Below are 12,025 nucleotides of genomic sequence, written 5' to 3'. Positions count from 1 at the left end.
TGAAGAAGGCAAAAAAGGAAAAAGAAGAAGAGGGACGAATGAAAGGAGAGAAACCGAGAGTATGCGGATAAACTGGTGATAGTGATTGCGAGAGGAGAAAATAAAGAAAGGGAAAGGCGAGAGGATGAGTAAAAAGAACACGAAGAGACGAGAGGAGAGGAGAGGAGAGTAGAAATTAAATTATGAAAGAAACTGGACAAATTGAAAGAAAGAGAAAATGCAGGCAGAAAATGCAGGCAGGGAACAACAGGAGAAATAAATTGGGTAAAGGAGAGAAGGATGAAGAGGCAGTAAAAGAGAAGAGGAGAGAACAGAATGGCGACAACAGTAAGGAAGGTGGGAGAGAAGGAAAAGAGAAAGTTGGAGTTATTGAGATAAGGCAAGAGCAAGAAGGTACAGACATAAAGGAAATATACTATATGTATATATATACACATACAGCATATATAGATATATATACATATATATTTATAGAGAGAGAAAGAGAGAGAGAGAGAGATTGAGAAAGAGATTGCGGTGGAGAGAGGAGTGTGAGTCTCAATCGAAGACACTTAGAGAAAGCCCATTGATTGTGGTCACGGCTGGCTGGGCCCTCCTATTTGGTTAGTCATCCATTTCTCCTGTATGCTGAGATCAAGGCTTTCTCCTCCTCCTCCTTCTCTTTTATCCCTCCATCAGAGATGACTGGACCAACTAGACCTGCAACTTTCTATGGAGAGGAGGGCAAACTTATAATTACCACCTCCAACTTTCTATAATCAATTCTCTTAAGATCTGCAGGGGCCTGTGAAAGGTTAACAAGTCAGTCAACGTGAGAACCATCAGGTGATCATGTTATGCTCTGGGTGTTTGCTTTGTTTTCTTTTCCTTCTTCTTTGGGTTTTTGGTTCTGTCTTGTCTCCTTGTGTTTGTGTCTTAGTTTTCTCCCTTGTGTCTTGTGTTCCTGTCTTGTGTTCCCTCTGTATGTTCCGTTTCCTGTTTTATTTTGAAGTCTGGTGTCTCTGTCTTGTCTTGTGTCCAGTTTTAGTTATTGTCTGTCTGATTGTCCTGCCCCGCCCTACTTAGATTCACCTGATGTATCACCTGTTCCCTTTGTTTCCTGTCAGATCTTTTTGTGTCTCTTCATGACTTAGTCTGCCTAAGTGTGTGTGTGTGTGTGTGTGTGTGTGTGTGTGTGTGTGTGTGTGTGTGTGTGTGTGTGTGTGTGTGTGTGTGTGTGTGTGTGTGTGTGTTCCTGATGGAAAGAAATAGCGTATCAAAAAAGAATAAGAAAAACCTCAGCCGTGCTTTTTATTGCAAAAAATAAATCTGATCTATCAGTTATAGATTCCATCATGACTTAACAAGGCAGTTACACTGCTGCTGGAACATGCTCACATACACACACACGCACACACGCACACACACACAATAAGCCTTTTGATCCCAGCTGAGTAGATACACGTCCATAAACTCATGATACTGTGTCATGTGGTTACTAAGGTACTTAGCTATCTGAGCCATAGATAAATCGGGTGTTGAAGGGGTGTGTGTGTGTGTGTGTGTGTGTGTGTGTGACCTCTGTGGACAAAATCTTGTGAAACCCTTCCAACCCGCGGTACTACGCAATTAATGGATATGGGGAAATAGGATTAGGAAGCAGAGACACACTGTATCCATCTGGAGGAAGTAGCTCAGCTACACGTATGTACTGTTTATTATATAATATCCATTCTTCCATTAGTAAAGCATCCACAATACCGTAAGTCCATGCAGAGATCAGCTCTTAACTTTTTCTGTGTATTTTGCCCCCCCCCCCCTAGTTTGTAGTTTTTGCACATTTCGTGTGTAACTCATATGTGTGTCCATATGTGTATATTAGTGGTGCTACTTAACGGTCCTTGCCACAGTGTATTAGCACGGCTTGTGGCGTGTTAACACCCAGCGCTACGGCATTAAGTGTCGATGAGAGACGATACGGCTAATACGTGTTTATGTTCTGTCAGACAGCTAGCTCTGAGAACAGAATGTGTGTGTGTGTGTGTGTGAGAGAGAGAGAAAGAGAGAGAAGGGCATGAAAGTCCTCTATCCAAACTATGTCAGCTATTTAATTCTGCTCCTCTGAGAGCCAGGGCATCTGTCAAACAGAGACTTCAGCTGTCCTCTGCCTCTCAAGCTTTCCCAGGATACTAGTCTTTGTGTCTTTGTAAACTGCTGGATGGATCTGCTCGGGGTTAGGCAACATCGCCTGACTTACTTTTTACAGTAATTTTCTATTTCAGTAAGGACTTGTGTAACCCCAGTGTCATCACTCCTTTACATTTTGGGGGTTGGCTTGTTTGGTTTTTAGGTGGCAGAGTTGATATCAATTTTCATCTCCATCTTTCAATTCCAACCTGAATTCTTCTGCATTTAATCTCAGAGGAACTTTATCCTTACCCCAACCTGTTATCCTGAGAACACCCTAACCATAACCTGGCATTATCCTAAAGTAAGGCTAATCTCGTCTCAACCATAAACAGCCAGTGTTGCCATCTCTTTTCCAAGGAAAGTAGGTAGAATTAGCACCAAAAGTCACTAAAAATTGCCAGATGCTGTCATGTACTCATTTAAATATTTGTGACATCATCACACGTCATTTGCATAAAGCTTAGTGGATGTGTTAGCTGACTGCCTGCAGCTCACAGCGGTAGAAGAGAAGGAGAGAGAGGATTACTCTGAGCAGCATCATGCATGGGAACCACTGTATATAATATACAGTATCTTTAGAAAGTCAATATACCCCTCTGAAATAACCACTTTTTTTTCTTACAGCATAAACTCCAGCCAATTGAAAATTAAAATACATGTTCCAGCTTTATTTACCCATTTTGCATCACAACATTCAAGTAACATAAAAAGGCAATAGTTCTGAAACATAAGAAAATGAAACTAGAATAGAACTAGTTGGAAAAGCCATCAGTCCTATGATGCCATCGGTCTGTTTGGATTCGTCTCTGTTAGCCTTGGACACCTAGATTGGGGAATATTTGCCCATTCTTCCTTGCAGAATTGTTCGGGGTCAGTCAAATATGGTGGTGAGTGGCGATTGACCGCTGTCTTTAAATCCATCTAAGGATTTTCAATTGGATTTATGTCAGGGCTCTGACTTGGCCACTCAAGGAATCCGCTATGTGTGTGATCTGGAAATGAACTGGTTGTACCTAAGTAGTTTGTTTATAATGATAACTATAAGGGGCTGATCACTTATCCAAACCAGGTATTTTTCTAACGGTAATTACATTTGAATAATTGTTCGTAACTGTTCGTAATTGTTCGTAGATTTTGTAACAAGTAGCTTAACGTAGCAATGTTGCTGTTGAGGAATTAATAAACTAATTTGATTACTTTTTCTTTAAAACCCACATTATGCTCATAATTGTATTTTGAGGTTGTACCAGAATAGGGTTACATACTTTACAATTTTCAAAAAACACCATATTTTTGTAGTACCGCACATTGCAGAAGATCCTCTTTTCACCGTGTGTTTAGGTTGCCTCGGCTAGTGATGTAGAAAACCTGTATCTCACTCCAAACAGAATGGATGTTTTTTTTCCAAGTTTGTATGCATGTGAAGCACCAGATTCACAAAATAACACCCCAAATCCCAGAAGAAGTTATTTTTTCATAATACATTCTTTTTGAGTTAATGACTGCTAGCTAGTCGGAAGATCAGCTACATGTAGCCATCTTTTAGCTACCGGACATTCACAGTCTTGAGTGTGCACATGTACATTTTCAATCTGGCCAGAGGAATACTGCCACCCACAAACACACTCTGTCCACTTGAGCCTAATTCCTTTAAGTCAGTTAAGTTTAAATAAAGTCCAACTCTTTTCATGTTCCCATCAACAAGGCTACATGTGTGCAGTGTTAATTCCAGCGTGTGTTTGGACATATATGTTCAACATCACCTTCCTATACTCTTAATTCACCCGTGATATTAGCTCAGTGTGTATGTTAATGTTAATGGTGTTATGTCTAATCAGTGATTTGTTATGATGGGGCAGTAAACTGTGGGAGGACAGAAGATGAGGGGACATGGAAGCATGGATGGTCATGAGAGGGATGTGTGTGTGTAGGTGTGTGTGGGGCTTGTGACCAGAGCGGATTACTCACCATCAGGGGACGACAGGGTCAGGACACATCTATCGGGGATGATGACTTCATTCCCTCTTGAAAGATAGATGGAAACATTCCTCTCTCTCTTTTTTCACACAGGGTAGAGTCTAAACCTATCTGAGTAACAAACAGAAGGAACTATTGAATCCTTCTAATCATAATACTGATTTTTTTTTTTTTGGCTTGACCTATGCTTGGGGCCCACAGGGTGTGCTTTGTTTGCTGTACCTATTGATTTACTCTCATTGTTTCGACAACCTCCCCACCCCTTTAGCAGGGACAGGGAAAAACAAGAGCAATGGATTTGTAATAATAATTCAAAACAGTGCTATAGATTTCTGCCGTAAAGCCAAGCTCACTGGCTGAATTGAGACATATTGATTTTATACCCATGGCGCTTCTCATTGCCAATCAACAATAGAAAAGAGCATCAGAATTTGATTTAGGGGGGGTGAAACAAGGCATGCCGAGCTGTGCTATTTTTTCATATCTTTATTTCACACTTTAGCTCTCTCTCTATTCGTCTCCTTCACTGTATTTGCCATGTGGTTCTTCATCCATATTTGCACACTTCTATCTTGCCCAAAGGGCCTACTTTCTATCCCTCTGATTCCGGCGCCCTCGCTCAGACCACATCCATTTTTGTGCCAGAGTACATGCGCTCTCGCAGTGACTGTTTCTGAAAGCACTCCTGGAAGTTCACTGAGGACAAAGGAAGTACTTCAGCTCACTTTTCATTTTTCCTCAGTACTCCGCCTGGGTTTGTGGTATTTTTGCGAGTTTTCTCCAGTCTAATCAGCGAACAGAGTGGCTGAGAATGATGACGTTGAGGTTGTGCGCTATTTGTAGTTCTGTAATGGCGCCGGAGAAAGATGCGAGCGAAGCCGTTCGTTGTGGCAACACAGCCGTATATCCAGAAGTTAAAACCCGAGCAATAACAATTCCGTTAGCGGTGAAGGTGTTGGCTAAGGCGAACGCTAGCGATGCTAAGCCGACGTCACGACCAAACGTTAGCAATTGGTTATGACCAGTGGCGTAGGCAGAAAGAGTATTTTGGGCGGGCCGGTGAAAAAGTGTGTGGGCCATTTTCAAAAAAGACGTAGAAGTAGCAAGAAGAACAAACAACAATTTTACCTTGCAACATACTGCATTACAACGGCAATGGCAGTACTGTCTACAACACACTCAACCAACAAAACACTCTGAAAAGTTTGTACACAACAATATAGACAAAAACCTGCTGATTTTAACCTATTCAAGGTACAATATATTTGCACTGGCAGAACCAGCATTATTGGGTCTGCACAGCACGGTTATAGAATGAACCATTTTATGGCACAAAGTGGCAACTAAACATGAACCCAAACAGCAGAGAGGGCGTTTACATCCTGCAGGACAAAGACTAGCCCACATCAGACAGCAATCACACATGTAACATATCCTTTGTGCATTCATAACAGCATTGTTGCTTCAGGACTATGGCCAGAACATGAGCAGCAAATGCGCTAGCAGCAGTAAAAGAAAATCAAAGAATGAAAACTTCCACCCAAGCATTGTTTGAATTCTGAAAGATATAATGAAGTGTCCAGCAAGGCGCCAACTCTGAGACAGTGTATCGAGTCCACGGCAGTGACAGAACCAAAGAAAACTAAAAACTACATCCCTCACTGATCTGTTTTCTTCTTATTTAATGTGGGCAAAACACAAACACGTACCACTTTAAAGAGAAGCCATTGTTGTCGCGGTAACTTTTAACAGTACATTGCTTAAGACATCCATGGTTCACTGTCTATAAAGCCAGCTAGCTAATGTTAGCTGATGAAGGCAGACGGCCTGTTGTTACCATAGAAACCAACTATGTTCTGAATGTGTCCTAATTGTTTGATCCTTATTCTATGGTTTAAACAGTTTTGAAGAGAAAACACACAACTAAAGTACTTTTGTTACTATCTTTTTTTTTTAAACATACATTTGAATATTTTTGATAATAAAACATTTTTTGATCAAACTTGTCTAGACGGGTCACTAGTTTTAAACTTCAACAAAATACCTGCCTCACCATACTTCTAGAACTAATTACAGACATGCAGGTTCCTTTTGTTGTGCCACTTTCTGCTGTGACCAGGCCTGGTAATATGCACTATATAATCTGTATATGTGCCTTTGCTGATTGAATATTAAATGGGCTTGAAACATAGCTATGTCCTAGATTTTTACAAAGCTTCACCCAACATAAAGAAAAAATAAGAAATATATAGCTATTGGCCACATAATATTAAGTATATTTTAGGAGGCTGAAAAGTCATCAGCAGAAACAAGGAAGGTATTTTGTCCAAGAGGCAGAAACATTAATCAGCGGTGATTACAAGCATGTAACTTGGAATATACAGTATTTCAGAACGAAGGCAGTGCTATCCCTTAGTGAGTGGCGCTCATTAACGTGCTGTCTCTTCTTTGTCTAATCAAGACTGAAATAGTTTGGGCCCCATTAGCTTGGTAGTTTGATAGGAGATTATTGCTTTTGAGAGTTCTCACTTTGTTCTCTCTTTTACAAGACCGTCAATGGAATTATACGTATTTAATTCACTTTCATTTTGTGGCTATTTCAACACTGTACAACGTTGTGTAATGTGATAATTCTTTCACCTTGAAAAAACGTAACCAAACTCAAATTATATAGTAATGTAGACATCAAAATCTATCGTTTTGTCTTCAGCACAGCACCCCATTTACAACATGCTCTCCTCTGCCCATTATGTTCTGTAGCACAGCTTTGGCACTTTGTTTCACTACATTAATCTTGTCTTCTGGGCCTTGGTTTTGGTGCCAATGAATTCATCCTCCTATTCACCCACAGTGGTAGTAGATATCGAACCATTGTCTTTGTGTGCTGTTGTTGAGAAAGCCATCCGTGGTGAGGCTGTTCACCGCCATGGTGGGAGTTTTTCAAATGAGTCTTTCCCGAGCCATGTTGGTGTTGGTGCCTCATGCGTCAGTCTCTTTGCATTGTCCTTTAAATGCTTAAAGGCAGGGTGATATATACTTGAAACTAACTAGTTCACACAGTGTCAGAAAATGTTTACAGCTGTCATGAAGGGGCAATACACAATTAATCTTAAAAAATAATTACACACCACTTTCGGGGAGTGTCTCCACAAAGGCATTCATGGTGATTTATTTGGCTGTGCCCACTACAAAGTAACTGTAGTTGTGCAAAGATTGAAAAAGAGAGATTAGGAGAGGTTCAACTCCTGCCTGCAAATCAACTCCATGGACCGTTTGCTGCATGAAGTAAGCATAGTTATCAGATAGTCGATCTCAGAAAAGTTAGAAAGGTTTTCGGACACAGCACAGGACCAATTTCGATGTCAATGATCGGACAAGCACTTTGTTTGAAAGCAAAGTACAACCTTAATTTTACACACACACACACACACACACACACACACACACACACACACACACACACACACACACACACACACACACACACACACACACACACACACACACACAATAGTGTATTTCTTTCAAGCTTAAACTCTAAATATCCATTTCCCATGTAGTAAATGACAAATAACCACTAAGATTTTGATCCCATTTCTTTGGTGCCACCTTTCGAATCACGCACGAGGTCAGAAAAGGAACAAGGAATGTGCAAAGAATCTGAGTTAGGCGTCTCGCTCCTGTCTCTTTGGCTCTCTCTCCATGCTTGTCACTGTCTAACTCTGTGAGAAAGAAATCACGGCGGCTATATTGGCTTTCTGGAACACTCCTCAGCTCTGAATGGGAAGGTCACCCACAGCGTGGACAAGAGAGATTCAATTTAAAATCGGTTCAGCTCACCAAGGAACACTACACCTGTGTGTGTCTGCATGTGTGCGTGTGTGCCTCCATGGCTTATAGTCATGCAGGTAAATCTTATCAAATTAAAATTTGACACCTCATCTTTGGTACATTTCTGCAATCATAATAGCAGGACTGCAATTAATATTTGTGAAACTCTTGAAATGGTATCCTCGGCTACAGAAATCAGCTTTCTTGTTAATTGTAACCACAATATGCATACTAACATACACACATGGACACACCCTTCCACAAGCCCCAGAGTGGCGCCGTCCAGGGCTGTGGTGGAACAGGTAGTGTCGCCCATGGGTTGTATGGCTCAATCCACCGGGGGCCATTTGGGAGACTGTCCCCCTCGGCCAGGAACCTGCCCACAAAGACAGGAAGAGGAACCCTTCCACATGATACCGCAGCACTGCTGGGCCCCAGGGGGGGGAGACATATTTCAGTATGAGGCCCGTGATGGATTAGCTACTATTCCCAAAACATGTTTACCAGAGACGTAAGCAGCAGGCTGCTGGGGATACAATGGAAGCAAACAAGGCAAAGCGTAGCAGAGGCTGTCCAGCAAATAAGGACATGCTTCAGGAAAATTGTTGCAAGTGAAGGAGGGAGCAAGAGGCTTTGGAGTCATTACTCATTGTTGTGTGTTAACGTGCACGGCAGCAGGCCCGGAGCTCATTCAGCATTGTGGTGTCTAACGCGGGACCTCTATCCCAGGTCAAGATCACTGTAAGTCACTCAGAAATGTTCTCTGATAAAAATGCATGAATGAAAAGAAATAATTGTAATAACATAACAAAAAGTTCAGATGGATGCTTACCGTAAGTCGCTATATTGTATTGATACTGTAGGTGTAGCACATATAAATAGTCAGCCTCCCCCCTTAAAAATAAATGTTTAATATTTCATACTGGAATGCACAAGGTATCAGCAGAGCCGAGCAGTGGGGGGGTCCATGCAAGATTATAAAACAGCACCCTATGAGATTATGTCAGATAAAGAATATAAATACATTAGAACAGTGTATTGAAGAAATGTACTTTAGTAATATTGAGTCATCATCACTCATGACCTATGCTTATGACAATGCCACACTTCAAGTGCTGCTATTGGTTGAAAACTGTATTTGAACTTGAGTATTTAGTTTACACTGGAGAAGCTGATTCAATCTACCAGATATTATTGTTGGTAGAAAATAGTTCCAAATAAAACTGTACACAGTATTGAGATGGGGGCAGAAAGTCCCTTTCACACGTGCACTGCAACCCTGAACTTATCTGGACATTGAAGCTGTACGTGACAATGCAAACGTCCAAATCAGTTGGACTGGACATTAAACAGACTTCGCCCTGCCAGCTACCTAGTGCAAAGTGTGTGAAGTGTCAGATTTAGCTCAAAGTGTGAACAGAGCAAGTCACTGTCCAGAGAATTCATAGCACCGAGTAGGCGTGGTGATGACATTTCTATCATGCGGCTGGCGTGAAATCGGAGGAATACAAAGATCTGAGGGTGGAGAAAGGGCCATTCACACGAAGACACCAACAAAAATGTCTATCTACAGAGATGACAAGATTAGGGAAGTTGTGTCAGTGAGGGCAAACGCTGAAATTGTACAAATTCAAGTAACAGTAAGAGACCCTCACCTCAACCAAAGAGTATTCCCAGTTAGAGTGAACCTGTCGGACACAGACGATGTTCTGTTGTGTGCTCCATTTTTGAAAGGTCAATTTCGGACGTCAGGAACCGATTCTCTGGTGATAAAACGGCTTTCAAGACTGACAGATAAAGCCCAAACTATCACAATGGCTACATACCACTAGATGTCATTGGGAACATGTGTTTCTGTGTGATTTGACTGAACTGACCCTTTCAGATCAGAGCGAAACACATCAGCCACTCTTGCTTTTCATCCCCTTTCCTCCCATCTATCTTCAACCTTGTACTTCATTAGGTTTTCCTCTCATCTCTCCTCTCCTCCTGTCGTCTCTCCTCTCAGCAGCATGTTGTACAGTCTGGGTCTCTCTCTAAGGACTGCACACTGTGTATGTGCCTGGGATGGTAGACAGGCCTGACCCACTTACCAAACGCTTTACTCCCCCCTTCCCCTCATCTCTGACTACCCGTCGTTGACTTGCTGTACATTTGTATGCATCTCTATCACTCCTCTGTATTTGGTATGGATGTCTGTTCCATTTGTCTGTCCGTCTCATTTTCCTTCTCGAGCCTGATGGTGAAGAGGAGGAGGTCTTTAGACATTTGCATTTAAGAGGTCTTACAAGAAGACACACACAAACACAGTACCAATTCCTGCTAGAGACAAACTCAGACATTCAGTGCATGCAACATCTAAAGATAGAAGACGAACACAGATGGGTAGGATAATAAAGACACAAATATCGAAGATGGGCTAGAGGCATCAAGGTGGACATGAGGGTGTGTATGTGCATGCTGGTATATGGCAACAAGAGTGACACACACACACACACACTTAAATGAAAAAAATGGCAGCCAGACACACCTTATGAAAAAGTGCTCAAAGACTGTGCAGGAAGAAGGAAATACACAAACTGTTTTTATTGAGCGTGTGTGTATGTGTGTTGTGATGGATGATCGAAAGAACGAGCCCTTGATAGGGGAACGAGACAGTAATAACCAAACTCAATTAGCCCGGCTGTGTGCGTCTGTGTGGGGCAAAGCCTCTGGCCCGTCACTTACAGCACAGAGAGACTCATAAATCCTGATTGTTTTAGCTAACAAGAACTCGCTCCCATCTCCATAAATCACAGGTAAGTGCATCCAGCATTGAACACAACCCATTCAAACTGGACGCACACTCACACGGAGACACATACATGCACGGTAGCCGAGTTGTTTGCTAAAGTAAAGGGCTTAATAAAGGTTAACATCTGAGAAAACCACCAGTGCCAGAGTCTCTCTCACACACACACACACACACACAAATTTAAGTGGACTGGAGCTAGGAGACCCACCGTGGGAAGCCAGAGTCATTTATTAGTGGTGGCATTGACCTGAAGCCGAGCTGCTCCTTCTGGTCAACACTTGGCATCTTCGGCGCCGAGTCTGGTAGCTGTTATTCCTACTGCAAAACCTCTTCACAACATGAAATCTGATCTCGCTCTCTTTAATTCTTTCGACCTGAGGGTATAAATGTGGTTTTTGAGAAAAGAGAGTCCGGGGATAATTCCATGTGGTTGTCGAACCATAACCACAACCTCTCCCTCTCTCCCATCTTTGCTTCTTCTCAGCATTGACCACAATGATCATCTCCTACTGTCTGAGCTGTCAGTCATGCGTCTTCTCATCATCTCTTACACACGCATAAACGCACTTAGTTGTTCTGTAGTGGGACAACCTGGGTGGGTTTGGAAATCTTTATGCGGGATTTTGTAGTCGGACAGGGTCAAGTGAACATTGTTCTTGGGCCAGACAAACAGGCTCTAGCAGAGGCAGCGGAACAACATCAAAGATTTGAGCATGTTGCGGTGGGAGGAAATTGCTGCTTTACCTCTGGTCTGGCGGGTTGACATCAGAGGCGTGGGTGGCAGAGAGGTGTCAGGGCCTGCAGTGCAAGGCGTTGGTGGGAGAGGGCAGGACAAGAGGGGGAGGAATCAGGTCAGCCGGGGAAGGTTAGCGCCTATCATTAACAACCCTGACGTCATGGCATAACAGGGGAAATGGCCAGGGAGAAGGTTTGGACCTGGCCGGGGAAAGTTTGGGAATAAATTTGCATTGATTCCCGCGCTCTGCCTCAACTTTGGGACTGAGATGTTAACAGAAGTTCATGGTGTGACTCAGTAACAGAAGGGAAAGTGATTTTGAATCCACTGGTCTACATTCAAATATTTTCATACTTGAAAAAATGTAATTGTAGTGTTATGTCTGTCCAACAATATAATGAAATGAATCCATGAAATGTACACTTTTGGTATAATCTAAGGAATTCTAACATATCTCACAAATTCCTAAAAAATCCAGCACGCCTGTCTTCATAGCGGAACAAAATGAAAACTGTTGC

General features: G+C 42.2%; 1 long non-coding RNA gene across 1 annotated transcript in view; it reads right to left on the bottom strand.

Annotated features, from left to right (window-relative positions):
• The window catches only part of LOC117939974, a 13,809-nt gene extending 8,487 nt beyond the window's left edge, over positions 1–5,322 (bottom strand). Inside the window, exon 1 of the long non-coding RNA XR_004655688.1 lies at positions 5,264–5,322. This is a non-coding gene — a long non-coding RNA (uncharacterized LOC117939974). The remainder of the gene's footprint in view (positions 1–5,263) is intronic.
• Positions 5,323–12,025: the final 6,703 nt, after the last annotated feature.

Source organism: Etheostoma cragini, chromosome 3 (genome assembly GCF_013103735.1).
Source record: "Etheostoma cragini isolate CJK2018 chromosome 3, CSU_Ecrag_1.0, whole genome shotgun sequence".
NCBI lineage: Eukaryota > Metazoa > Chordata > Actinopteri > Perciformes > Percidae > Etheostoma > Etheostoma cragini.
The sequence above is the reverse complement of the archived record's forward strand: the minus strand, read 5'-3'. Positions and strand labels throughout refer to the sequence as shown.